Source organism: Aedes albopictus, chromosome 2 (genome assembly GCF_035046485.1).
Source record: "Aedes albopictus strain Foshan chromosome 2, AalbF5, whole genome shotgun sequence".
Classification (NCBI taxonomy): domain Eukaryota; kingdom Metazoa; phylum Arthropoda; class Insecta; order Diptera; family Culicidae; genus Aedes; species Aedes albopictus.
In genome coordinates this window covers 405,557,110-405,583,261 of record NC_085137.1, presented here as the reverse complement: position 1 = coordinate 405,583,261, position 26,152 = coordinate 405,557,110, and the positions used below count along the sequence as shown (strand labels likewise).

At 40.1% G+C, this 26,152-nt stretch overlaps 2 long non-coding RNA genes across 2 annotated transcripts; one reads left to right on the top strand and one right to left on the bottom strand.

Annotated features, from left to right (window-relative positions):
• Positions 1 to 7,450: 7,450 nt before the first annotated feature.
• LOC115268518 (uncharacterized) lies at positions 7,451 to 17,638 on the bottom strand. The gene is made up of 2 exons (XR_003898321.2): positions 17,440 to 17,638; positions 7,451 to 7,865 (listed from the first exon to the last, which is right to left on the bottom strand). It is a non-coding gene; the product is annotated as an uncharacterized LOC115268518 (long non-coding RNA).
• Positions 17,630 to 19,152, top strand: LOC115268519 (uncharacterized). The gene is made up of 2 exons (XR_003898322.2): positions 17,630 to 18,812; positions 18,890 to 19,152. It is a non-coding gene; the product is annotated as an uncharacterized LOC115268519 (long non-coding RNA).
• Positions 19,153 to 26,152: the final 7,000 nt, after the last annotated feature.

Here is a 26,152-nt window from a genome sequence, read left to right as displayed (position 1 = left end):
GCGTGATATGAATGAAATACGATCCACAGCTCTGTGAGAATGCATTGGGTGCAAAAGCAGTTACGCCCTTTTGAAATGTTGGTGCCGATATCATTTTTTTCTCGAATGAAGGATAATCACATGCTTTTTTCTTTTCTAAGCTCCACACAACTAAAATTTTGCATACACTTTACAATATATTAACACAGAATATATGCAACAACCAAATCAATAATAATAAAAGCCCGAAATCGCTTCACACGCGGCAGAACTTGATTTTTTTTTTAATCCTCGTCGCCACTTGTGGTAACCGCGTCTGGCAAGCGCGAGTGTGTATATCAGACTAACTATTTATTCTGCTGTTGTGCTGCGCAGAGTGGGTCGGCTGATATGCCTCCACGCAGGTGCATGTATGCGCGCGAGTGCATTGTGAACGAGTAAGACACTCGTCACCACAAAATTGACAAGCTTTGCTTAAGTATGTTATGAATAAAGTTTTCCCTCCTTCGCCAATTTTAGGATCATGCATATCGAAAATGTATTGATTTTCTCTTAAAAATAGTTACGATTGCTCATAATCGCACCTTTACTTTTTGATTCGGCCGATCGTTTAGAAACTAATATTTGAAGAAATGTATAATGATTCAGTGAGTTTTGCTGTTTAAACACAAAACGTTCATGTTTGAGCCGGGGTTTCTACGCAGCAAGTAAAGTTTAGTTTCGCACATTTAGAAAAATGTCCAAATAAATAACTCGCGAAGTTCGCTCCGACAAGTTCCAAAATTATCGTCATCCGTCGCAGATTCCGGTGAGAAGATGTGCGTATTTTCTAACCCGAAAAGATACCATTTGACGGTAATAAGTGACCCCAAGTTTTCTTTCTTCACTTTCGAGGCTGAGATCCCCCGCTTTGAAAGAGCTGTGCCTCGTGTTTTGTTTTGTCGTGTATATTTCAAAAAGGCAAATGATTTTTTTTTGTAAAAACAAACTTAAATCATACCGATAAAAATCTTAAAAAATGTAGTCGAGCTGCCAAATTTCATCAATTAAAATAGGCGGTGTGCAGGACTGCCATATTGTAGGTTCCTCGTTATAGAAAAAGCAAGCTGTTGGATGTTAAAATACAACAATTGTTGTATGAAATGCCAAAAAGGAGAGTGCGTTCATTATGTACTTTGACAAATACGCAGTCTACATCAAGCGCATAGAATCTGCTTCCAACAAAATATTCATATACCAGCATCCAAAAGATCGCAATATATATTAAGATTTCCGATTGATGCTTTGTAACTAAAAGGTTGTGGCTGATGTTAAAATACACGTTAATGAAAAAAGGTTGCACAAACTTATCGCAGATTGTTAGAAGACAGCTTCTACTATGACCAGGATTCAAGAATCTTGACCTACGCGAAGTTGTAAAGGAGATAACTACGTTATAAATGTGTTGGAAATGCAATGGATGTAATTATTCAATAAACCTAATTATTAAAAAAGATGCTCATGATCTCAAATTCAGATAAATTCTTGCGAGAAAGGCAACATGGATATTGAAGAGATGGATATTATTTTAGATAAAAATTCAACCTACATGTCATACAGTAAGCAACAAACAAATTATTTTAAAAAAATAATGCTTGAATTCCGGGATTAAATACAATCATACATTATTGAGAAAATGATATCTTTAAACGCACCAAAACTGGTACAAATCTCCAAGGGAATTATTTATTTGAGTTCAATTTTTACTAACAGTTTTCACTCTTATCCAAACCCCCTTCTTTCAAAATATGAGCACAGATTATTATACTGAAAAAGATTAAGATTAATAACACCATAGAAATACACAAAATATTGCGATAATTTACAGAAGTGCAAAAAACCGATGGTACGGATAGAATAGAGACTACCGGTGCGCAAAGGCGACCGATCATTATTTTATTCACATGGAAACGAACGAACGGTGCGAAAATGGGTGGATAACGAAATTAAAAATCGTTAACGACGTGCTGTTGCGTGTGTAGTATGAACCCACGGGTGGGCTTGGTCTAAGAGAATGCATTGGATTCACACAAGGATTCACACATGTGTAAGCTATTCGATTGAATCGAATTTCGATCACATTCCACCACGTGTAATAAGGACTGTTCATTAAAGAAAGTGGACATCTGTTTACCAATAGTTTAGAGTTAAAACTAAACAAAAAAATGTGAATTTTTGCTCAGTGTGTAAAAACATTGTTCATTTCGGCAACACACTCAAAGAAAACGGAAAAAGTGAAAAATTTCGAACGATAGGTCGTATTAGCACAAATGGTGTTCCAAAAAGTTGTCGTTTCGAGAATTGGCTTACTAATACACTTCCGGGACCGCAATTTTTTAACGCTAAGCAGGGGAGAGATGTGCCGGATGATGTAGGGTACATCAGAACGGAAAAATTTGGGAAAAATTGTTTGGTGTGGCAAGCCAAATGTTCATGTGGCTTAAAGAGTTCTTCGTATTTCACAACGGGAACAATCAAAGGTGAAAATAACAGAAAGGAATGCATCAAACAACGACTTCTACCCATCTACTGAAAACATACGGATCCTCTTTTGTTTTGGGCGGTTCTGGCATCGCTTATTACGCTTATTCTACACTAAAGATGCTCAAGACGAAAAAAGACGATTTTGTCGAAAAATGGCAAAATCCAAAAAAAACTTCTCTGAATAGCATCCTGTGGAAAGATACTGGACAATAAATAAGCTGCATCTCAAGAAAGATGGAAGAGAAGCAAGCTCTGTTGATTGCTTCAAAAAAATTAGGTCTGCGGCACAAAGAAAAGTTACGGAGAAAGTTGTGCAGAATCTAATGGGAGGTATCAAAAGGAAAGTCCGAGCGTTCTTCAGAAATGCGAAGTAAATGTGAAGCGCCCTGTACCGTCCAGGGGCTGCATTAAACACTACACGGAATGTGATATCTTTCATTTCATTACAGTCCGACAAAATCTTTTAATTAACTATATTGAAGTATCACAAAACATCACTTATCTTATATTACAACGATTCACTTTTTTCTTATATCACCTTAACATTTTCTGTATTTCTTCACCGAACTACTTAAGCTTAACAATCTAGACACTTCTAGCTTCTTCTTGACCACTACTAAGTCCTACCTACAGCCTTAGGACAGTATCTAGAGGTGTCCCACATGGGAGCTCAAGACTTATCCGATGTGCTGCCTGCGTTAACGTTGTCACCGAACTCCCCGACTACTGACCCTCAACAACTGACTGCCTTTGAACTCAACGACTCCGTTCTTCAACAACTCTAACGTCGAACTCTCCTCGATTACTCTGTTCTTCAACAATTGCCCCGATTGAAGCCAAAGCCTCAGTATTTATAGCCTAAATTTCCTAGCAATACCCGAAGAAGTCTCGAAAATTTCTAACGTTGCCCAAACCATCTTGGGCGTGTCCAAAAACCATCGATGCCAAAAATAAAAAAGCTAAAAGTTAAGAACTCTATCTATCCTACTCGTTCTCATCATGGTTACCATCCCCTCCTGACTTGGGCGTGTTTGAACAGAACCTATGAAAATCTTATTCCCAAGTCTAAATCTCCTAGCCACGCCTGACTTTGGCGTGTTTGAGCAAAACCTATTAAAATCTTATCCCCAAGTCCAAATCTCCTAGCCACGCCTGACTTGGGCGTTTTTTTTTTGTTTGAGCAAACCGCTATGAAAATCTTAACACCGAAAACCACGCCTGACTTGGGCGTATCCAAAGTCGACCCCCATCATTGCCATCTTCGTCAACATCATCGTCATTATCATCATCATTATCATCATTCTTAGCGCCATCATTATCATCATCATCATCATCATCATTCTTAGCGCCATCATCTTTCGGACTTGGCACCCAATTCTTCAAAACAAAGCAACCGCCTTATTATTCAAATGTACCCTTGCTTGTGCACAATGACCCCTAGCCGGGCTCGGCCGCGGATGTTCGTTGAAATTATACCCCACATTCTTTTACTCGAAGTCAAAACAAAATCGAGTACAAAACAATTCCGGCGCCCCTATGCCGCCAGTACGATTTCGATTTTCAACATTCTTTTATGGTTCACCTGGGTTCAAAAATCGAACCAAGTGAAAACAATCACGGCTACCTGAAACCATTCTCGGCAGATACAGTGCCTCGATTTCAAAACCAAAACAATCTAGGCTACCTGAAACCGCGCCTTGATTTCAAAACAAAAACAATATGGGCTACCTGAAACCGCGCCTTGATTTCAAAACAAAAACAATTTTGGATACCTAAAGCCATATGCGGCCAATACGGCGCCTTGATTTTCGCAACATTCTAGCGCGATCGATAGGGTATCCGTTCCATGGCATTCCTATCGACGGCCCACCGAGCGTAATCAGAGCTGCACCAAACCAACCGGACCCAACATGTACGATCATGGAAAACAAAACAAACGCATCGCTGCGCGGTCGCTGCCCCGCGAAACCAGGACACCGTACGGATGTTGTTTTAGTCAACGTCCAGTACGACATTTTAGATCAAAAACAAAACCTTTACAGGTTTACAATTGAGCCTTGGAATCGGTCGCCGACAATCAAACCCAGCGACCATTGACCCACCAAGCATATTGTGGATTTACCGGCTCGACTCCCGTGTTTGAACACGATCGCACCCGGCCATCACCGGGTGCGATGATGGGTCATAAAAACAAAGTCAGTAACGAATGGTATGATTCCCGTTGCTTCCAATTTACAGCGCGTGAGGTGGGTAGAACCTACCTAGAGCGTAGCTGTTGGTGAAAAATTGAAATAAAAACACACCCAGGCAGCTACTCTAACGGGAGTGTGTGGGGGGGGGGGAAATGCATCTTTTTCTTTCACAGTTGAATTGACTTAGAATATCGGAAGGCGTGGGAATATTTAGGCGTTGCAAATGTTCAAACTCACGTGAATCCGGCCACATGTATGTTGATTGTATTAAATAAAAAATAAACTTATGAATTTGTTCGAAAATAAATTTTTTCTATTGAAAAACAGGTGTCCACTTTCTTTAATGAACAGTCCTTAAAATATAATAACACTAGTTTACAGCATTTTTGAACTCGGTAAGCTGATGATCATTTTTAGTGTAGAATCATGCCCTGAATTCGAAAACGCGAAGGAAAAAAATTACAGTAGAGCGGAAAATTTTTCGACTTCCCATACAACGTTGATGATTTGAAATCCATTTTTGTTCTATTTTTAAGCAAAGTCGCTCACTTCAAACATCTCATTCTTCGTAATTAATGCTCCGATTGAGCTGAAATTTTTACTGTAACTCGCCTACATATGATATGTCAAATAAACGTCGAGAAAGAATTTTTAAGTTGTTTTTTTCTTATTGAAAAAAATACATTTCTTTAAAAAAAAATAGGAATTTTGCTAAAATTTAAGAAGATCGTCCCCAAAAATCGCCAATATCTTGAATTACATCAATCTGACGCAAAACCTGTATTCAGATGATCGAATGGTATTGTATTCAGCTTTTAATTTATGGAAAAAGATTCAAAATTGGTTGAACAAAACGCAATATATTTGAATTTTAGTAAATTACATATTTTGAAAAGTTACAAAATTCGATATTGAGGTAAAACTCAAAAACTGTTCTACTTTAATTTTTTTGAAGGTCGGTTTCGAAATCAGCACTAAATTGTGCTTCAAAAATTTTGGTCGTTGACAGAAGTTCACGACTTTCGTTTTATTTTGTAAACTTGTGTAATCAAAACAGGTTTCCTTCTGGCTGGAATGGGCGAGACGGTGGTAGTCAGAAGGGTTTCGTGCGAAGTAGGGTTTCGACGCAGCGATTAATCGTGTCACTACCAATCGTAGTAAATTCTAGTGGAAGATTAATGGCATTTCAGGTGGGTAGAATAATACTGTGCGCGATTGTCATCTGCTTTGATTCACATAATTATTTCACCGGCAGCAACTTTACAGAAAGGAATGTATGGAAATTGATATGCATCGACGACATATCGGGCACATTCACATGAATGTTCAGAGCTGACAGGAAAGAATGTCATCTATGCGATGGTAATGGTCGGATTGCGGTGTGGTAATGGGACATGCAAACTTGAACTAGAAATTTATTAGACTCGTTCCGAGAGAAGTAGTGTCACGAGGTTCGAGAACGGGTTTGTCGTTTGTGTAATCGTTGAAGTCTTTAGTATCCAAGAGGAAAGAACGACTTGTAGGTGAATTTGGGTTGAGCCCTTATCGTTCTAAGGGCCGATTTCTTCACCTCGGCTTAACGCGTAAGCCAGGCTTACCCATACAGTTAAACCTGGCTTAACGCCTAAGCCAGGGTGAAGAAATCGGCCCTAAAGCTCAAATATGTAGTTAATAAGCTGAAGATTATGTGTGTTCTTATTCTTTTTCATGGCGTAACGTTCCAACTGGGACAAAGCCTGCTTCTCAGCTTCCTTGAGCAATTCCACAGTTATTAACTGAGAGCTTCCTCTGCTAATGACCATTTTGTATGTGAATTTGCATGATATACCCAAAATAAAAATTGAAAGATAAAAAATGATAAATAAAAGAAATACATATAGAGAAGAACAAGAAGAGATGGAAGTCTCTCGAAATTATTAAGCCTAAAAACAAGACGAACAATAAGAAAACGAAATATAGGTAAAGTTCTTGTTGTCTATTTTCTAAGACATTGAATGCTTCTTTCCTCGCAAATCTGATTACTGGGCCAATGTGTACTGTAATGCTTAATTGTTTCAAATTCATGAAGTGGTAAACCCGATCAGGTATGGGTAATTAACAAAAAAATCTTATCATAGCTTAAAGGTACAAGTAATCCTCGCTGCCCCAATCCGGCCACTTGTCAGCATATGATTTCCTTTGTTGTATTCCGCGGTTGTTTATCAATCATGTCGAACTTTAGGACCAGGGCGAGCGCAGTGAGACGGCTTGCGTGCGCTGTTTGCAGGTTTTGACCTGCGTCAACGAAGGGGATATTGAATTTATTTGAACATCATTGAAAAACTTGCTGCCTCACTGCAGGAGGCATCCCGGCGGCGGCGGCGGCGCCGCCTGTCTGTCCAGTTCATTCGCCAACTCAATCCCGGCTGATTTTGATGGTGATGATGATGATCGGGTTAAGATTACCTCTCATAGTGATTCGGTTATTGCTGCGTGAAGTACAGACAGAGGTAATTATGGACCGTGATGTTTACCTTCCTCAAGAAGGGTCGAGCAACGAGTGAGGGCGAGGTGTGAATCTAGTATAGCACAAATAAGCGTTTGTAGCGTTACAGTTGTTGCTTCCAATTATGGAGTTGTGGCAGAGTTCGATGTTTCTCTTAATAGGTGCAATCAAGGAATGATTGGGTCTTGACACTTATGGGCGGAAGCGTGGAGTGGGCGGGAGGTAGTAAACTCATGCCGGGATTTCGGACGGTCATTGAGGCACTAAAAGATTTCCTATTTATCACAAAAAGCGTGGCGTCTATTGAGCATATTATTCAGTACATATCTGCTATTGTCATGACGGGGCAGTTTTGAGGCCGGACTGAAGATGAGCCAATGATTGGTATAACTGTGATTAACACTTAGTGGTAGGATATTGGATTCCGGGTTTTGCCTACAATTTTTTACAGCCTAAACAGTATTTTCAATTAACCTAAGAATGGCACACACGATTGGGGAGCGTGAGGTTGTTTTTTCTTAACCAAGGTGCAGCAGCTTCTTCAGCAGGAGCTTCTTCTTCAGAAGGAGGATTTCCGAGGGGTCCTGTGGGTTTACGACCTCATCGGCGCCGTAGCTCCCAAGAATAGTTTCATCGTTGGTTGCCGCCGACACCAGGGCGAAGGCCAGCACGAACAGGCAGATGGTCTGAAAAAGTTAAAAACGGATTTGATATGCTTGGTTCCCGGGCAGAAAAGAATTACAAAACAATTGCAAATTTTACCATTCAAAAAGAATTACTGAATGGTAAAATTTGTCATTGGTTTGTTTGAAATAAGTGACAAAAGGGCAAAAATAATAACTGACATTGTTCGATAAAATAACTAAAGAATGTCAAATTTTGACATTACAATGGCAAACCAAGAACAGAAAAATTAAGATTGAGAATTGCAAATAGAACAATATCAAAATTAGTTATTCCCTTGTCATCCGAAAGAAGGGTATATTAAGTTGTTTATTCCAATAACAAAATGAAAACTTATAAGTTTTTTGGATGGAAAGTAATTGCAAACAAATATCAAAATTTAACATTAGAATAACCAAAGTTCAAATTTTGTCATTATGTTGTTCTTGATAAGTGCCAAAACTGCGAGTTCATCAAACTCGTAAAAGGTCAACAATATCTCACCAATTGCAAAATTTGTTATGATAGCAAAATAAGACATTCAGTAGTTATTCTTCCAAATTTTAAAATGACAAGCGAATGGCATATTTTGATATGATATCATATTATGCTATTCACATGTTATTTTAAGCTCTTCATGAAGAACTCATGAATGACAAAATAAGTTATGACAATAAAATTTGTTATTCTTTTGTTTTTGGTTTGCCATTCACCTCTACCCGGGTTGGGATCTGGCTGCGTAGGTTTTTGGGAGAATCAAAAACACTAGTTCACAATGTTTGCTGACATTTCGATCCGTTTGGGATCTTTTTCAAGAGTTCAATCGATCAAGCTTTGCATGGGATTTTAAGCTCAAATAAATTAGAAACTGGATGACCCCCAGTCACCCATTCAGCACGCTGGTTTGATGAGTAGCAATTGATATCCTAAGGAACAACTTTGTAGAAGACCATATCATGATAAAACTTAATTAGTTGCGGTTTCACCCGAGCAGAAGAAAATAACAAGTGAATAACATATCAAGGTATTTATCTTAAATACTACCATAACTGGATATGCCCTTCATTAGGTGGTAATAAGAGGCAAAATAACAAAAACGAATACACTAAAACCTCTTTTTATGCCTGTTATTTTTATGCACTTTTAATTTATGCACCTTTATTATGGCCTGCATAAAAAGAGGGAAAGCTACTCAGAGCCAATATTGTGCATAAGAATATTTCATAATGGCGGGAACTATTGCAACGGTGGCCAAGGAATGTTTATAGAGGAGAGCAAAGGAAAGTTACAGGTTCATTTTTGGGTGTTTCCGAAGGTCTCATGTGCGTTACATGGGGTCCGAGTGGGTCTTAAGGGGGTTTCGGAGTTATTTCAGGAAGTCTCAGAGAATTTTAGGCTGGTTTCAGAGGCGTTACGGAGGCGCTTTTAGGGGTTTTGGTTTAGGAGTATTTTTTGAGGCACTTCAGGAAGTTTCAGATTATTTTCGGCGTGATTCAGAGGCGTTACGGAAGCGTTACGGAGGAGTTTTGGGGTGTTTGGAGCTTCTCAGGTGCGTTACATGGGGTCCGAGGGAGTTTAAGGGGGATTTCGGAGGCATTTCAAGACGTTTCTGAGCATTTTTGGCGGTATGCAGACGCGTTACTTAAGTGTTACGAGGAGTTTTCGTGGGGTTCGAAGCCTCTCAGGTGCGTTACATGGGGTCTGAGGGACTTTAAGGGGGATTTTGAAGGCATTTCAGGATGTTTCAGAGCATTTTCTGCGGGATTAAGAGGCGTTACGAAAGCGTTACGGATGAGTTTTTGGGGTGTTTGGAGCCTCTCAGGTGCGTTACATGGGGTCTGAGGGGGTTTAAGGGGGGTTTTGGAGGCATATCAGAATGTTCCAGACCATTTTCGGCGTAATTAAGAGGCGTTACGAAAGCGTTACGGAGGAGTTTCTGGGGCTTTGGGCCTCTCAGGTGCGTTACATGGGGTTCGAGGGGATTTAAGGGGGATTTTGGAAGCATTTCAATATGTTTCAGACCATTTTCGGCGTGATTACGAGGCGTTACGAAAGCGTTACGGAGGAGGTTTCGTGTGGTTCGGAGCTTCTCAGGTGCGTTACATGGGGTCCGAGGGGGTTTAAGGGGGATTTTGGAAGCATTTCAAGACGTTTCAGAGAATTTTCGGGGAATTCAGGGGCGTTATGAAAGCGTTACGGAGAAGTTCTCAGGGGTTTCGAAGCCTCTCAGGTACGTTACAAGGGGTCCCCGGGGAGTTTAAGAGGGATTTTTGAGGCATTTTAAGAAGTTTCAGAGCAAACTCAGGAATACCTTAAAACGCCCCTCAAACCTCTTGCAACGCACTTTAAAGGCTCCTGAGATCCCATGAAGTACCCCTAAAGCCCCTTGGAACGCCCCTGAAATCCACTCAATACTATTGAAATACCCCAGAATTCCCCGTAATCCCATGAAAACACCAACAAATCTTGACAGAACACCCTCAGAAGGCTCCTCAAATCCCCCAAAACAACCCCTTAAAACGCCCCTGAAGCCCCTTGGAACCCCCTTTTTGGGCTCTCTGGGAACTTTCTGGAAACCCCCTTAGCCCCATCTTAACTGCCCAGGAGCAACACCTGTTTTCGCGAACTAGATTCTCCAATTAAAGCCCTAGTTAAAGCCCAAACTAAATTTATGCATAAATTTCCCTCTTTTTATGCCTTTTTTAATTTATGCACATTTTTAATTTATGCAGTCCCAGCCATGTGCATAAAAAGAGGTTCTAGTGAGTGTACCAAAATTATGTATAAATAACACCTAGAAAATAACAAGTCTTGTTGTTTCAATAATCAATGCATACCTAAAATTTCAATTGCTGTATTTGTTATCCCAAAGTTATTGAATAACAAACTAATAACATGTCTTGTTATTAAATATTTAATTTGTTCGACGACTTCATGATGTAATAGCAAATCTTGTTCTTCGGTTATTTTCACTGCTAATCCAACAAATACTACATCAATACCAAACTCTGCTCAAATACATCCAACTGTTATTGTGATGTTCTCATAACATTTCGTAGAATAACGCAGTAATAACAATTTTAGATATTAGAACACATGTTGCTCTTCGTATGGTATTTGTAAGGTATGCCCTTCTGCTCGGGCAGTTAACGAAAGCAGCAGGAGGACATCTGTTCCCTTTTTCTCTCGGTTGTTATATGCAGCACGTGTTTGCCGTTCGAAATTTGCGCGCTACATCATAGGCGCTTATGTTACCATTTCAATTGCTCACGCACGTGGACAGACATCGATACAATGAAGAATCATATAGCTGCCTATGATGTAGGTAGCGCACAAAATTTAATAAGCAATATTATCCGTTGCAAGAAAATAGAGAGCGAAAATGGTGCAAAATCGCTAATAGACCTCCGCTCGTACGTTTAATCGTTATGGTGTCTTTTACAATAAGTGCGCGAATGGGCCAAAGAATACTGCGCCGGAAACACCAACACGATTTACCGTACTGGCGGAGGTATACGAGCACTCGCGCTCAAAAATTTTCGCGCAACGCATAATAATAAGCAAGCAATATATTCAAGACTTATTCAAGCAATACCAAACACCGTATGTAACAAAATCATCGAACGGAGAAAATCGAAGGGGATGTTCGCTGTTCCCATAGCAACTCATACCTACATTTAGCATTTAGCATTGCAGAAACATAAATCCAGGTAGTTTCTCACAAATCATCCCCAAAATGAGTGATACAAGTAGTCCTTAACGAAATTCAGCGCCTCATGTGAAAATCTCTTTTTGTTTTTTTTTGTTAATATTTGTTTCATACGGTTGAACTTGAATTAAGTTTTATCGTGATAAAGTCTTCTACAAAGTTGTTCCTTAGGGTATCAACTGCTATCATTCAATTCTGAGCCAAATCGAACTCGTTAAACTAGCTCAGCGTGCTGAATAAGAGATTGGAGGTCATCCAATTTCCCATGCATTTGGACTGAAAATACCATACCTTCAACTCATTTACGCCAGCTCAATTTTTAATCGATTGAGCCGATACACTTCCACAGATTGTTCTTTTCATTCAAAAGCACGTTTTTTTCTGTATTAACGAGATGTTTAGCCCTCGTCTAGTTCATCTCGGGATGCTTTATTTTTCATATTTTGCGAATTTATCGAGAGTGGGATATGATCCCAGGTCCTCGGCATGATGGTCACGTGCTTTAACCATCACACCAGACCCGCTCCACACAAAGCCACGATTCTAGAGGCTGTCCCGTGTAATTCTTCGACATTTTTGTATTTGGGCCAGTCTAATCTAGATAGACCAAGACATTTCTTGCGATCTGCGCAATACGCTCCATAACATAAGTTTCAAGTTTCTGATTAAATTGAGTCCGATCCTACGCCTGATCGGTTTTAAATCGTCGTAATGCGGACAATCTCCTACCCATCACGCGTTCTGGGATTTGGTCCTTGGTTTTGAAAGTAATGGTGGAAGCACAGAGAAACAAACGTAACGCTTAGAACAAATTTCATTGAAAAACATCGTCACGAAAACGTAATCGCCCAATGCTAAACGTACTGTGTTTGGCCGGGCCGCCACTATAGATGGCGGTAGTGAACAAACGTCAAACTGGAGCAAAAACGATACCAGCGCCGCGAGTGGTCGATCGACCTACTACTGAATATTTGAATCAAACTTTAAAAAGGTGGTCGATGGGAAGCAATGAGAGTGTGACGTCTGTTTCTCTGTGGTGGAAGATTCCACCCATATGTTTTGCTGTAACTTTTTCAATTTCCTTTTCTCATCAAAATGGATCAAGAATAACTTTTATAGAGCATTTCAAAGCCCGACGTTTCGTGCTGAGATTGTCGTTACAGGAATCAAAATGACTGTTTGAGATTTGTTTCTAGTTTTGTAAACCATATGAGTATGAGCAATTCCTCCAGGATTTTTTTTCCATTGCAGTGATTCCATTTTGAATCCTTCTAGAGATTCCTTTAAGAATTCATCTAGGGATTCCGCCAGACATTTCTTCGGGAATTTGACCTGGGATATCTTTAAAGGTTCCTCCAGTGATGGTTCAAGTGCTGTTTTCGAGGTTTCCTTCAGGAATTTCTCCAGAGATCCTCTGCATGTATTCTTTCAGAGATTTCTTCAAGCATTTCTACATATATTCCAACCAGAATTCCGCTGGAGATTGCTCCGATAATTCCATTAGGAATTATTCGAAGTATTTCTGCAGCAATATCTTCAAGAAATTCTTTCAGAAAATTATACTAAAGATAATTAAAAAATGTATCGAGGAACTTCTTAAAAAATCCATTAGGAGTCCATCCAAGTCAATAGTTCGTCCAAAAATTACTGCAGACATGTTTTTTTTTCAAATTTTTATGCAAGGATTCCTACAGAAATTCTTCCAGGAATTCGCTAAGAAAGCTCTCGTGAGATTTCCTAAGGAATTCCTCATGGGATTGCCTCCGGGGTTCATCATGGGGTTTCTTCACAAATTTCTCCAAGATTCCTGGGAATTCTTTCTGTGATTCTTTTGAGAACAACTTCCATGATGATTTTGAAACTGCCTCCGAGAGCTCTTCTTGGGATTCCTTCAGGAATCTCTCCTGGGATTCTTCCAGAAACTTCTCCAGGAATTAATCCAAGAATTCCTCCAGGAACTGTTTAGAGATTCCCTTAAGAATTCCTCTTGGGATTGCGTGCAAGCTTCCTTCTGGGGTTTCTTCAGGAATTGCTCCAAAAGTTCCTCTGCTTACTCTTTTAAGGATTCGTTCAGGATTTCCTCTGGAATTTCCGCGATTTCTTTAGTACTTTCTTCTGGGAGTTCTTCAGAAACTCCTCCTAGAATTCCATCAGAAATTTATCCTTGGTATTCTTCAAGTCTCTGATTCTCCCGGTCGCTTTATACGGTCATGAAACGTGGACTTTAAAAGAAGTTGATCGGAGAGCCTTTGGAGTCTTCGAACGTAAAGTGCTGCGAACAATACTCGGCGGTAAACTGGAGGACGGCATCTGGCGGCGTCGCATGAACTACGAATTGTACCAGGTATATACAGAGATGGATATAGTGAAGCGAATACAACACGGCAGGCTGCGGTGGGCTGGACACTTAGCTCGTATGCCGGAGGAACGACAAGCTAAAATTATATTCAGCAGAGAACCAGGGAGGGGTCGTCGGCTTCGTGGGAGGCCGCGCACACGTTGGATTTTTGCAGTTGAGGAGGACCTAAGGACTCTAAACTTTCAGGGTGACTAGAAGCGATTGGCCAAGGACCGAGGCCAGTGGAGGCGGATACTTCATTCGGCGTAGACTCACCGCTACGAGTTGTAGCCCATCAAGTATCAAGTATCAAGTTTCTTCAGAAATTCTTCCTGGAATTCCTCCAAGAATTGCATATGGGATTCCTCCAGAAATTCCTCCAGTATTCCTCTGGGAATTCCTGCATGGAAGAAAAAGTTCTTAGGATTCGTCCGGGAATTCCTCTAGCAATTTCTCTTGAGATACCTCAAGGAATTCCTCTAGAGATTCTTCCAGGAATTCTTCCTGAACGTTTCACCATACTACTTATACATTGCAAGGTGAACCCCTGGATGATTTCCTTGAAGAACTACTGAAGCACTTCTAGGAGGCGTTCCTGGAGGAATATTGTGTGTTCAGTTTGTGCTGGAAGAATTAACTTTTGACAGGTTAATGCAGAATCGAAAAACATGAAATTGATTTGGTGCACCTCCTAATTTCAATGGATTTGGCTGAAATTTTGACCAGCTACTTCTTTTAGGATGCCAATCAAAATATGGGGTTGAACTTGAAAAAGTGGAGAGGCCTAGACAGGGATTCCTCCAGGAATTCCTCTAGAGATTTCTCAAGGAATTTCTCTACAGATTCCTCCAAGAATTCCTACAGGTATGTCTCCAAGAATTTCTCCATGGGTTCCTCAAGGCACTCCTTTAGGAATTCCTCTTGGGGCCTCCAGGAAGTCCTTAAGGAATACCTCCACAATACCTACGGCAATTTCTCCAAAAAATACTCATGGATTCCTTTAAAAATTTCCCCAGGAATTCCTCCCGGAGTTTATCCACGAATTATTCCAAGAATTTTCCCAGCGATTCTTGCATGAATTCCTTCTGAGATTCTTCTAGGAATTCCTTCAAGGATTTCTTGAGGATTCCTCCAGGGGTTCCTTCAGAAGTTCCCCCAGGAATTCCTCCCGGAATCTATCCAGGAATTATTCCAGGTATTCTTCCAGGATTTCATTGAGGTATTTATCTAGGGGCTTTTCCGGGAATTCCATCAAGAATTACTCCAGGGATTACCCCAGCTATTTCTTCAGGAATTCCTCCTAGAATTTCTCCACGAATTGATTAAGGAATTCCTCCAGGAATTCCTTCGGAAATTTCTACAGCAATTCCTCCAGCAATATCCCCAGGAAATTCTCCATGGATTCCTGCAGAAATTCTTTCTGGAATTTATTCAGGAATTCCTCTAGGACTGTTTCCAAGGATTCCACCGGGATTTCTTCCAGGGTTTCCTCCAGGATTTCCCTTGGGAACTCCTCCAGGAATATCTTCAGAAATTTCTCCAGGGATTCCTCTTAGGATTCTTCCACACATTCCTTCAGAATTTTTTTCGACGATTGCTCCAGAAATAGTTCTCGAGGAATTCCTCTAGGAATTTCTTCCAAAAATTTCTCCAGGGATTCCTCCCAGAATTCCTTCAGAAATTCCTCCAGGGATTCATTCAAGGATATCTTCTAGACATTTTTCCTCTAGGGATTTCTCCAGGGGAGTTCCACTTGGGATTCCACCAGGAATCCTCCAGGCATTCCTCCTGAGGTACCTCCAAAAATTTCTTCAGGGATTCCTCCAGCGATTTTTCCAAAAAATCCTCCAGAAGTTCCTCCAAGAATTTCTCCAAAAATTTCACTAAGGATTCCTCCAGGAATTCCTCAAGATGTTTCTTCTCCAGGGATTCCTCTAGGGATTCCTCCAGGAGTTCACCCAGGGATTTCTTCGAGATTTCTTCCAGAATATGCTCTAGGCATTCATCCAAGGATTTCTCCAGGGAGTCCTCCAGGAAATTCAGGATTTCCTTAAGGTATTCCTGCAGGAATACTTTCAGGAATTTCCTTAGGATTTCCTCCAAGCATTCATCTAGGAATTTCTCCAGAGACGATATGATGAACAATCTCAATTTTTGTTATTAAATTTATTTAGACAAATACTCCAACTTGTAAACGGATCATTTTATGGTTTTGCAAAATTTTATAATATCGAATCGATGTAAAAACATCGATTCCAATCATTCGATTAAATCGGCGAATCAATTCTGCTGGTCCGATTCAAATCGATTCACAAAAATCGATGTCTCAGCCAAACATGCCCAAATATCTCCGAAGCCAGTGCACCAAATCGAAAGAAACTTTTAATGCTCATTAACAATAAACGAATGCTTCACAAAAATAGGCTCTTTTTGAGCGTTTGAAAAAGTTATAATGGATTGACACTTTCCGGATCTTTCTCGAAAAAATGCTATTTTTTTGCATCAATGTCATTACATACTAATTTTGATATACAAAGATTTTCTACTACTGTTCTCCAAATAAGCTATATGAGCTACATAAGAGCGTATTTAGATTAAAGAAAGAACACTCTATTCCTCTATATAGGTGAAAACAACTAACCGGTATAACTTTATTAGTTGGTAGGAAATATTACATTTTATAATGTTGTATCGAGCATCAATATACATTAATGAAATGCTCAAGTTTCATTAAATTTGATTCAGATATGACAGTTCAAAAATAAGTTGTTAAAAATAGTGTTTCACGAGAACGGTTCTAGCTTCGCGAAAGATTAATCAATCGAGCATAAATTTGTACCAGTAAGGCACATGTAGTAGGTTGACAAAAAGTCAAAATTTGAGAATTTTTGATGCACTATATGAAAACTTACAGCTTGTTTAACTTTTTTTTTGAGAAAAAGTTTCGTATCCCAAACATTTTGGCCAGTTTTTATAGAGTCGCGACTCCAGCGTACTGACATGGTTTATATACACCTATCAGTCGGAACCATTGTAACATTTTTTTAGTCAAATAGACTAGAAGAAATTCATAGGACTATCATAAAACTAAAATATAAGATAATAGGTTTTATGGTGGTTCTCAAAACCTCTACATGATAACTTGGCGAATCTCAATTTTTAACAGGATTTACTGAATTGGTTAAAGTTTTCAAACAAAAGTTCGAAAGTATAAAAGGTTGAAAACGATTTTTTTCAGCACTTTTTTTTAAAAGATAATCACTTTTCCGTTTTTCTTTTGAGTTTTAACTCTTCGATGTTTTATTGATTCGAATTTTTATCTTTCGACTTCCTGTCACAGATTCAAACGAGAAAGTATTGTTCTATTTTGCTTATAATTGAATTGGCATACAAGATTGTACAACGCGTAATGAGTCTTTAGGTATTGCTTTGTACATCACTTTAAGTATTTTTTTTCTGATATTTTTATCACACTTAACACTACAGCTGGCTTTTGGAACTTTTCATTATGTTCATTTTGAAACTAAAACCCAATGATGAAAAAACGTACCATAATCAGGAATTTCATTTCGATTTTTAACTTTCACACGTTTTGCACAGGAAACAACACTTTCTAACAACACTTCGCCAAGACGACTGATGCCGCCCGGAGATTTTGCTAGACGTTTTATAGCTATCGGATCTACAATTTGCAATTCGAACTACCTGGCTTGCAATTTCGGGGAAACCAAGAAGAAATCTATCTTAACCTTTGCATATAAATTTCCAATATTCTAATTCAGCACCCAAATGGCAGATGCAGCGCTCCCAGTCTGGCTCGCACGATGACACCCCAAAAGACATCCCCCAAAATGTGCGAGTGGACCTTGATCGGTGTTGTCACACCCCGCTGAAAACAGGTCTCGATCTGTCCGTTCAGCGAGCTAGTTGCAAGATATGCTTCTTGATGTTTCTCTCACAGAGTGCGTGCGCGTGCTCATTATGACCGCTTGACCCTCATTTTCGGAATCTATGAATGAAATTTGAGAGCTATCGGTGTCTCTGATTATCATCGCATCGTCACGTGTGACGAACAGATGATATCGACCGGTTTTTTGTTTCCGGATTGATTAAAGTAAGAGTTGAACTTGAAAGTTTGATAATCTGATGGATGCGCATATTGATGGGGATTTTAAGGAACTCTTTCAGATACAACCTGAAAACTCTTGATGCCTATGGCTTGAAATTGTTTTTACAAATTTTGAAAAATCTTGATCTTAACCGCTATGAAACATCAATTACAGCCTGTTTAGTTTATGCTCTTCAGAAAGCCTGTACCAAGTTGCACAGCAGAGGATACCGCCTCGAAGGTACACTCGTTTCGCCGTACACCGCATAAATCCACAAAGCTCGAAATCCAAATTTCATTCACAGATTTCGCCGATGACGGTCAAGCACATACTCCACTCACGCAAACCCACTTTTCAAGTGCATCTCGCACATAAGAGCGGTCGTACCTATGCTATGCTTTCGCACGCGAGTCGCACGCATCCATTTCATAGAAGAAACGAGTTTAATCCGTCTGGCCCGCGGGGGGTGTGCTGCGTTCGTGTGACATCGATGACCAAGGTCCATTCATTCGTTTTTCGGGGTATGTTTGAATCTCCGTGAACTGGCTAATTTTTGCTAATGTTTGACCACTCGTGCCGTATATTACAATACTGGAAAATTATGGGCAAAGGCTGAAGAAGATTTATTTTTGGTTTTTGCAAAACCAGTTCGAACATAGTTTTAGGTAGAAATCGTGGATTCGGTTACTTTAAAAAGTCTAGCGTCTTCTCCGGAAAGTATCAGTTAACTCGGAACAGTGCTATCAGAAAGTGTTACTTCCTCAGCAAGTCGGAAAACAAACAAAAATCTACCAACATGAAATTCCTGATCATGGTACGATCCGTTCAAAACTCTTTGCTGATACTTACAAATCGAATCAACAAAACCATATTTTCCTTGTCCTTCCATAGACCATCTGCCTGATCGTGCTGGCATTCGCTCTGGTGTCTGCAGCTACCAATGATGAAACCATCCTGGGAGAACACGGTGCCGATGAGGTAGTGAACCCACAGAACCCTTCGGAGATCCTCTTCCTGAAGAAGAAATTTCTGCTGAAGAAGCTGCTGCATCTGGGTTAGAAACTAGAATTCCACTGATTATGTACAACCTTTAGATCAATAGATAATTGACATATTTGTAAGATAATATAACCTACCTTTACATTACACCATAACGACTGAAGCGTAGTTTTATTCTAATTTGTTGTATACCGTAAACTGGGGTGTAGTTTATCAGTGGGGTGAACCTGATCACTCAATTACCCACGAATATTGACTTTCAAGGAAGTTACCATTCCATTTTAATGTTACGTCATTGGATTGCGAATGGTTAAAATATAATTGTTGCTTCTTTGAAAGTCGACATCCGCGATTAATTGAGTGATCAGGTTCACCCCACTGATCAACTATACCCCAGTTTACGATACCTTCGTCGATCTTGGGCGTGGTCTTTTCAATAGCTGTTTAGTATCCATTTATTCTTAGAACACTTACCTTACCTTACCGGTCAGACTAAGACCTGATTGACCTCTGCTGTACATAGTAGTCGTCTCCATTATATACGCTCCATAGCTGTTTGTCTCCAGTTCCGCGCTCTGCGTAGGGTCCGCAGATCGTCCTCCACTTGGTCGACCCACCTAGTTCGCTGCGCTCCACGTCTTCTTGCCTCCCGATTTTCGCGGTATGGACAATGGTTGGTTCTCTCAGCAGCTGATGCAGCTCGTGGTTCATTCGCTTTCTCCAAGTCCCGTCTTCCATCTGCACTCCGCCGTAGATGGAACGCAACACCTTCCGTTCAAAAACTCTAAGGGCGCGTTTCCTACCACAATGCGCCTCTGAATTTCTCTGCTGGTGTCATTGTCGGCAGTCACCAGTGAGCCCAAGTACGCGAATTCTTCAACCGCCCCAATTTCATCACCGTCGATATAAATTCGGGGTGGCGGGCGCGGTATTTCCTCCCTGGAGCCCTTTGCCATCATGTACTTTGTCTTCGACACATTAATGACTAATCCGATTCGCCTGGCTTCACTCTTTAGTCGGATGTACGGTTCCGCCATCGATTGTACGACATTTCCCCGAAAAACGGTTCCCCGAACGAACCGTTTCCCCGAATGGATCGTTTCCCCGAAATATTTATTATACTATTTTTAGAACTGGTTTCTGATAATTTTTTTGATTATTTCCACTGTTCGACCTAGTTGTTAGAACGAAGTTGCGGAAAGTTAGCCTGAGTACAAAGAGGGCTGATATACAGGCTTTGGAAAGGCTGTTCAATAATGTTTACCTCCTCAGATTTGAGAAAATTTACGAATGGATGAAGACATCAAGATTATGGAAACTTTCGCACCTCATTGATGTTGTGCATTCCCTCTTATTATGGATTTTACGAGATAAAACATTATTCATAAGGTTTGCTCTTCTTTTAAATATAGGTCGTTCTTTTCTGTTGTACTGATTGAAAATGATATGGCACTCAAAAGAACACGCTCATCATAATTTTCCCTTCTTTTATTCACAGGCTGTTCTTTCGTGTTATTTTTAATATTCAATCGATGAAAACACCCTTTAGAAACAATAATACCTTTAAAAAGTAGTCGTAATTGTGATAATCTAATAACGTTCATTATCAGCATAAAAGTTGTATACAAAGTATAACACACGCGATCGCGATAGTGTAAAGTATGCTTGCTTACGAAAGAAGTCTATGAGCTCAATTTTAATGATTATTAACAGGCTTTGAAACGTAAAGTAATAAAATTTGTTTGACAAATAGATTTTAAACTAAGCACAGATTTTTTTTGTAAATCAATTCAAGTTTATCATGACCGAAGTAACATTAGAAATTGCAATTTCTGCAGAAAATATTAGTACCTAGTTAGACTGCCACCAATATATCGACAACATATTTTGAAAGAACAGTATATGACAAAAGAAGGAAGAATTTCTGATTAAGATTTCTACTCCATATGATGCCTATAGATACTAGAACAGTTGTACACGAAAACAAAAAAATCATTAATTAATATAGCAGCACTTAAATTACTGATGATTAACTGAACAGTTCATCTTGAAAGAACAGCCTACGTTTGAAAGAAGGGAAATTTTATTATAAGATTGGTTACCATTTAGGCCAAAACGTCGGTCATTAAGCAGAAGTATGTCTGGCTGAAGTACGTTGGGCCGAAGTTCATTTAATCGAAAGGGTCGTGAAAGTGATAGGTCATTAGTCCGATTATGTTTAACGCCATAAACGGGCAATCTAGTGGAATGATTTTAATAAATTATATGAATAAAAAAATAGAAACATCTCCCAAGTAACAATTTCATTGTTGATTGGTTTTGTTTGATTTTTATTAGGGTCTTATTACAGCAATAATTAAAACTCGCAGTTTTATGACTGCTTTTATGAAAACCATTGATAAAATGTTTTATAGTGTACTTGAAGATATCCATAAAGACAGATTTTAAGAGTAAACAAAACTTTCCGATTTGTATACCTTCTGGCAATCATTATTACCACAATAAAACTGTTCAAACTCTCAACAGATGGCGATCCGTTCGATTACTAACGACATCTGTTGGTGGAAAAGCAGAACTACGATTTCTAGGTTTATTGCGGTCTTCATAAAAGTAAACTTGCTTTCGTTTTATTTCGCTGATTATGGTTGTCGCCATATTGAAGAATTAGCTAACGTGAATGGAAAATAATTAATTTTGCTCAAATTAGCAATGAATTGATAGTTTGCCACCATTTCCATAACATGCTCACAAAAATAAACTCTCTCTGTTGAGTTTTCTTGCGATTCGAGATAGTTTTACTAAATAAACAAATTGATTTATTTCATTCCAAGATGATAATATTCACTATTTTTGAAGCGCATTAATTTTATGATTCTGCCACCCCAATATTCACGGTCAAATTGAATGCGCATAAGCCTACCAACACAATAACAACTAAAATATTACTTTGAAATGACCGCTTCTACTTACGAATGATGTATCGTCCTGAACTTTGCGTGCCATCGAAGAAGCTTCTCTGCATCTTGAGCTGTCATAGTTTTTGTTGAAAAAAAAAACAACAATCGAGAATGGGAAATTTTTTCTACTAGCTTTTAAAACGGTTTTATTGCTACTATTAATGCGGTTTGCAAAACCTCTCCGAGAGTGGTCCACTTAGCCGGAAGATGTTCTTAAAGAGGTTATCAAGAGGTTTTGATGTATAAATCAGTTTTATTGCGAGTTTTATAAAATTGGTCATGAAGATCTCTTGTAGAGCCGAACAAAACTTAAAATGTTACTTGGGCTGTGATAGAATAGCTGTTAAAGAAGAATAATAAACCAGTTTGACCGACAATAAAACCCAATACTCCAAAGAATAGCCGACTTCTCTAGGAAGGTGAATTTGCCATGAGGTAGTCAGTAGTTTAATGAACTACTACTAATAAACTATGCAATAGTAAAACTCGAAACAACTGCGTGTTATAAAAAAGGAAAATCTCAGATAGTATATTGGCAGATTGATCATTAATATTTCCTTAACATTATAACATCAACATCAAGGAGCCATCTATGAGAGAAAGGGGGAAAATGATAAAAGAATTTCATGAAATCATGGAAGTATATCCCAGTATCCATATAATGCTTAAAAACTCAAGGGATTCAAAACATCTTCTAGGACTTCAAAACCAAATTTGAACATCGTCTATAAAGAAAATTAGGAAAATAGCCTACTGACCCAATCGGCCTTATGAACTTCAGCTGAATAACTCATTCGGCTTAACGTACTTCAGCCTGACATACTTTGGCTAAGCGTACTTCGACCAGACCCCTAGTTGAGAATTGAGGTCATTACGGCCCACGTGTACTACGTCAGCGTGGTGAGCGTCAGCTGATGTTTGAAGAATGTTAAATGGCAGATGCAATACTCTTTTCGGGGAAACGGTACATTCGGGGAAACATTTTTCGGGGAAATGGTACATTCGGGGAAACTTCATTCGGGGAACTGGTTTTCGGGGAAATGTCGTGCAATCCCGCCATCGTCTCAAATTTACGAGCAATAATATCAATGTTATCAGCGAAACCAAGCAGCTGAACGGACTTCGTGAAAATCGTCCCACTCGTGTTTATCCCCGCTCTTCTAATTACACCCTCTAGTCTAAAGCAATTCGAAGGGACTCGAGAGTGTCCCTGATACTCGATCCATCGTCGCCTTGATCAATCGTATCAGTTTATCCGGGAATCCGTATTCGTGCATAATCTGCCATAGCTGTTCTCGATCGATTGTATCATACGCCGATTTGAAATCGATGAACAAGTGATGTGTGGGCACGTTGTATTCGCAGCATTTCTGCAACACATGGCGGATGACAAACATCTGGTCCGTTGTAGCGCGTTCGCCCATAAATCCAGCCTGATATTGTCCCACGAACTCTCTTGCAAACGGTGATAGACGGCGGCATAAAATTTGAGAGAGTATCTTGTAGGCAGCGCTCAGTAGTGTGATCGCGCGGTAGTTCCCGCAATCCAACTTGCCGTTCTTTTTGTAGATGGGACACACGATACCTTCCATCGATTCCTCCGGTAATACTTCCTTCTCCCAAATCTTGGTAATGACCCAGTGTAGTGCTCTCACCAGTGCTTCTCTACCGTATTTTAGAAGCTCGCTTGGTAGTTGATCTGACTCCTCAATCTCTTGGAGGTCAGGGGCCGGAAGTCTTTCGTCCTGTGCACATACACCTAGATCTGTTACCACGGTGGGGTACTTGCAACGTCACCATTGAGGTGCTCATCGTAATGCTGCCGCCACCTCTCGACCACCTCACGCTCGCTCGTGAGGTTCCCGTAATTATCTCGGCACATGTCGGCTTGTGGCACGAAGCCTCTGCGCGAGCCGTTCAGCTTCTCGTAGAACTTTCGTGTGTCCTTTGCGCGGTACAGCTCTTCCATCGCTTCGCCATCTCGTTCTTCCTGCTGGCGCCACTTTTTTTTTTTTTTTTTTTTTTTTTTTTTTATCTGTATTAACGAGATTTTTAGCCCTAGGCTAGTTCATCTCGGGACTCACGCTTTACTTCCCTTCCGAAGGAAGAACTCACATTTTGCGAGTTTGTCGGGAGTGAGATTCGATCCCAGGTCCTCGGCGTGATAGTCAAGTGTTCTAACCATCACACCAGGTCCGCTCCACGGCGCCACTTTTACGTAACGCAGCTGTTCGATGTTGAGCCGCGGCGTTCGACTTCGACGCGTGGTGATAACTGTCGAAAGTTCTGAGCGCATGCATACAGCGACTAAGTAGTGATCCGAATCTATATTCGCACTGCGGCATGTGCGGACATTGGTTATATCCGAGAAGAATTTACCGTCGATTAGAACGTGGTCGATTTGGTTTTCTGTTTGATGGTCGTGTGATCTCCAGGTGGCTTTGTGGATATCTTTGCGGGAGAAGAAGGTGCTTCGGACTACCATACCACGGGAGGCTGCAAAGTTTACGCATCGCTGGCCGTTGCCATTCGATACGGAGTGCAGGCTGTTTCGCCCAATTACCGGTCTGTACATTTCCTCCCTTCCTATCTGCTCGTTCATGTCGCCGACAACGATTTTCGCGTCACGCGGCGAGCAACCATCGTATGCTTGCTCTATCTGCGCGTAGAACGCTTCTTACTCGTCATCAGGTCCCCCTTCGTGTGGGCAGTGGACGTTGATGATGCTGTAATTGAAGAAACGGCCCTTAACTCTCAACATGCACATCCTTGCGTTGATCAGCTGCCACCCGATCACACGTTGTCGCATCTTGCCCAACACTATAAATCCTGTTCCCAGTTCATTGGTGGTGCCACAGCTTTGTTAGAAGGTAGCCGCTCGATGCACGCTATTCCACACTTTCTGTCCAGTCCAACAAAGTTCCTGCAACGCCACAATGTCGAAGTTGCGGGGATGTAGTTCGTCGTAAATTATCCTGTCACATCCTGCGAAACCTAGTGACTTGCAATTCCATGTTCCAAGTTTCCAATCGTAGTCCTTATTTCGTCGCGTGGTTCTTTGCCGATTGTACCGAGTCGTATTTTCTCCTATGTTATTCGCAATGGGGATTTTTACTGGTGGCTTATTGGGCCTACGCCAACACTCCTGCCTCGTCGGAGGGCCATCGTGCCAGTTCTGTATAACGTTCCAACCAACACTGGGACGACCACGCTTATGGGGCTACCACCTTGGATCTAGCTGAGCGTGGTGCAGCGCTTCTTACTCAGCCACTGGATGCCAGAACAGTCGCTGTTTGAGTCGCACCTCCTTGCTGAACAGACGTACCTCCTCAATCTAGCTGAAGTCAGAAGGACAACAGTGTCCAGGCTGCACTACCAGCTAAGCACACAACTCTTAGCTGGCGGTCTTTGTCATCGCTTGACCCGTGGAAGCATGAGGTAGGAACTTGTGAGGACCAGAGCTACAGGGGATAGACAAAATGATCGGGACAGGCAAAATTTTCACTTTTCAAAAAATGTTCAACTAGCTGTAACTTTTCGAAAAGTGCATCAAATATTCTTAAATTTTTTCTGTAAGTTCATCAACTAGTTGTGTATCAGTGGTTTAAATTTGGAGAAGATCGTGCCATTCTCCACGAAGTTTTAAAGATTCTTGAAAAAGGTAAAATTATCCGATAACCAACTTTGAGCTGTTGTATCTCCGGATTCAATGAACCGATTGCAATGAAAATTTGACCATTCATGACTTATATAATGAACTCTGGAAAACTTTTGACATAACTTTTTTTAACAAGAGAAAAAGTTATAGCGATTTAATTTTTTTCACGATTTTTTAATAAATTGGTCTATTTTTAATATGCATTCCATCACTTTTTCAATTTATTGGTGGCTTTGTAGTTACTTTCCTTCAAAACACATTTATATTTACGTCAATCAGAGGGAAATTAAATGAACTATAATTTACATCTTGAATTTTGAAACGATGTTGATATTTTGGATAATTTGGTGTTTTATTAGAAAAATAATCTAATCGTTATAATTTTCTTCCATGTTAAGAATATTAAGTTAAGTCAATGGTTTTTCATTGCTCATTATATAATTCATAAATAGTCAAAATTGCATTGCATTCGGTTAATTGAATCCGGAGATATAACAGCTCAAAGTTGGTTATCGGATAATTATACCTTTTACAATAATC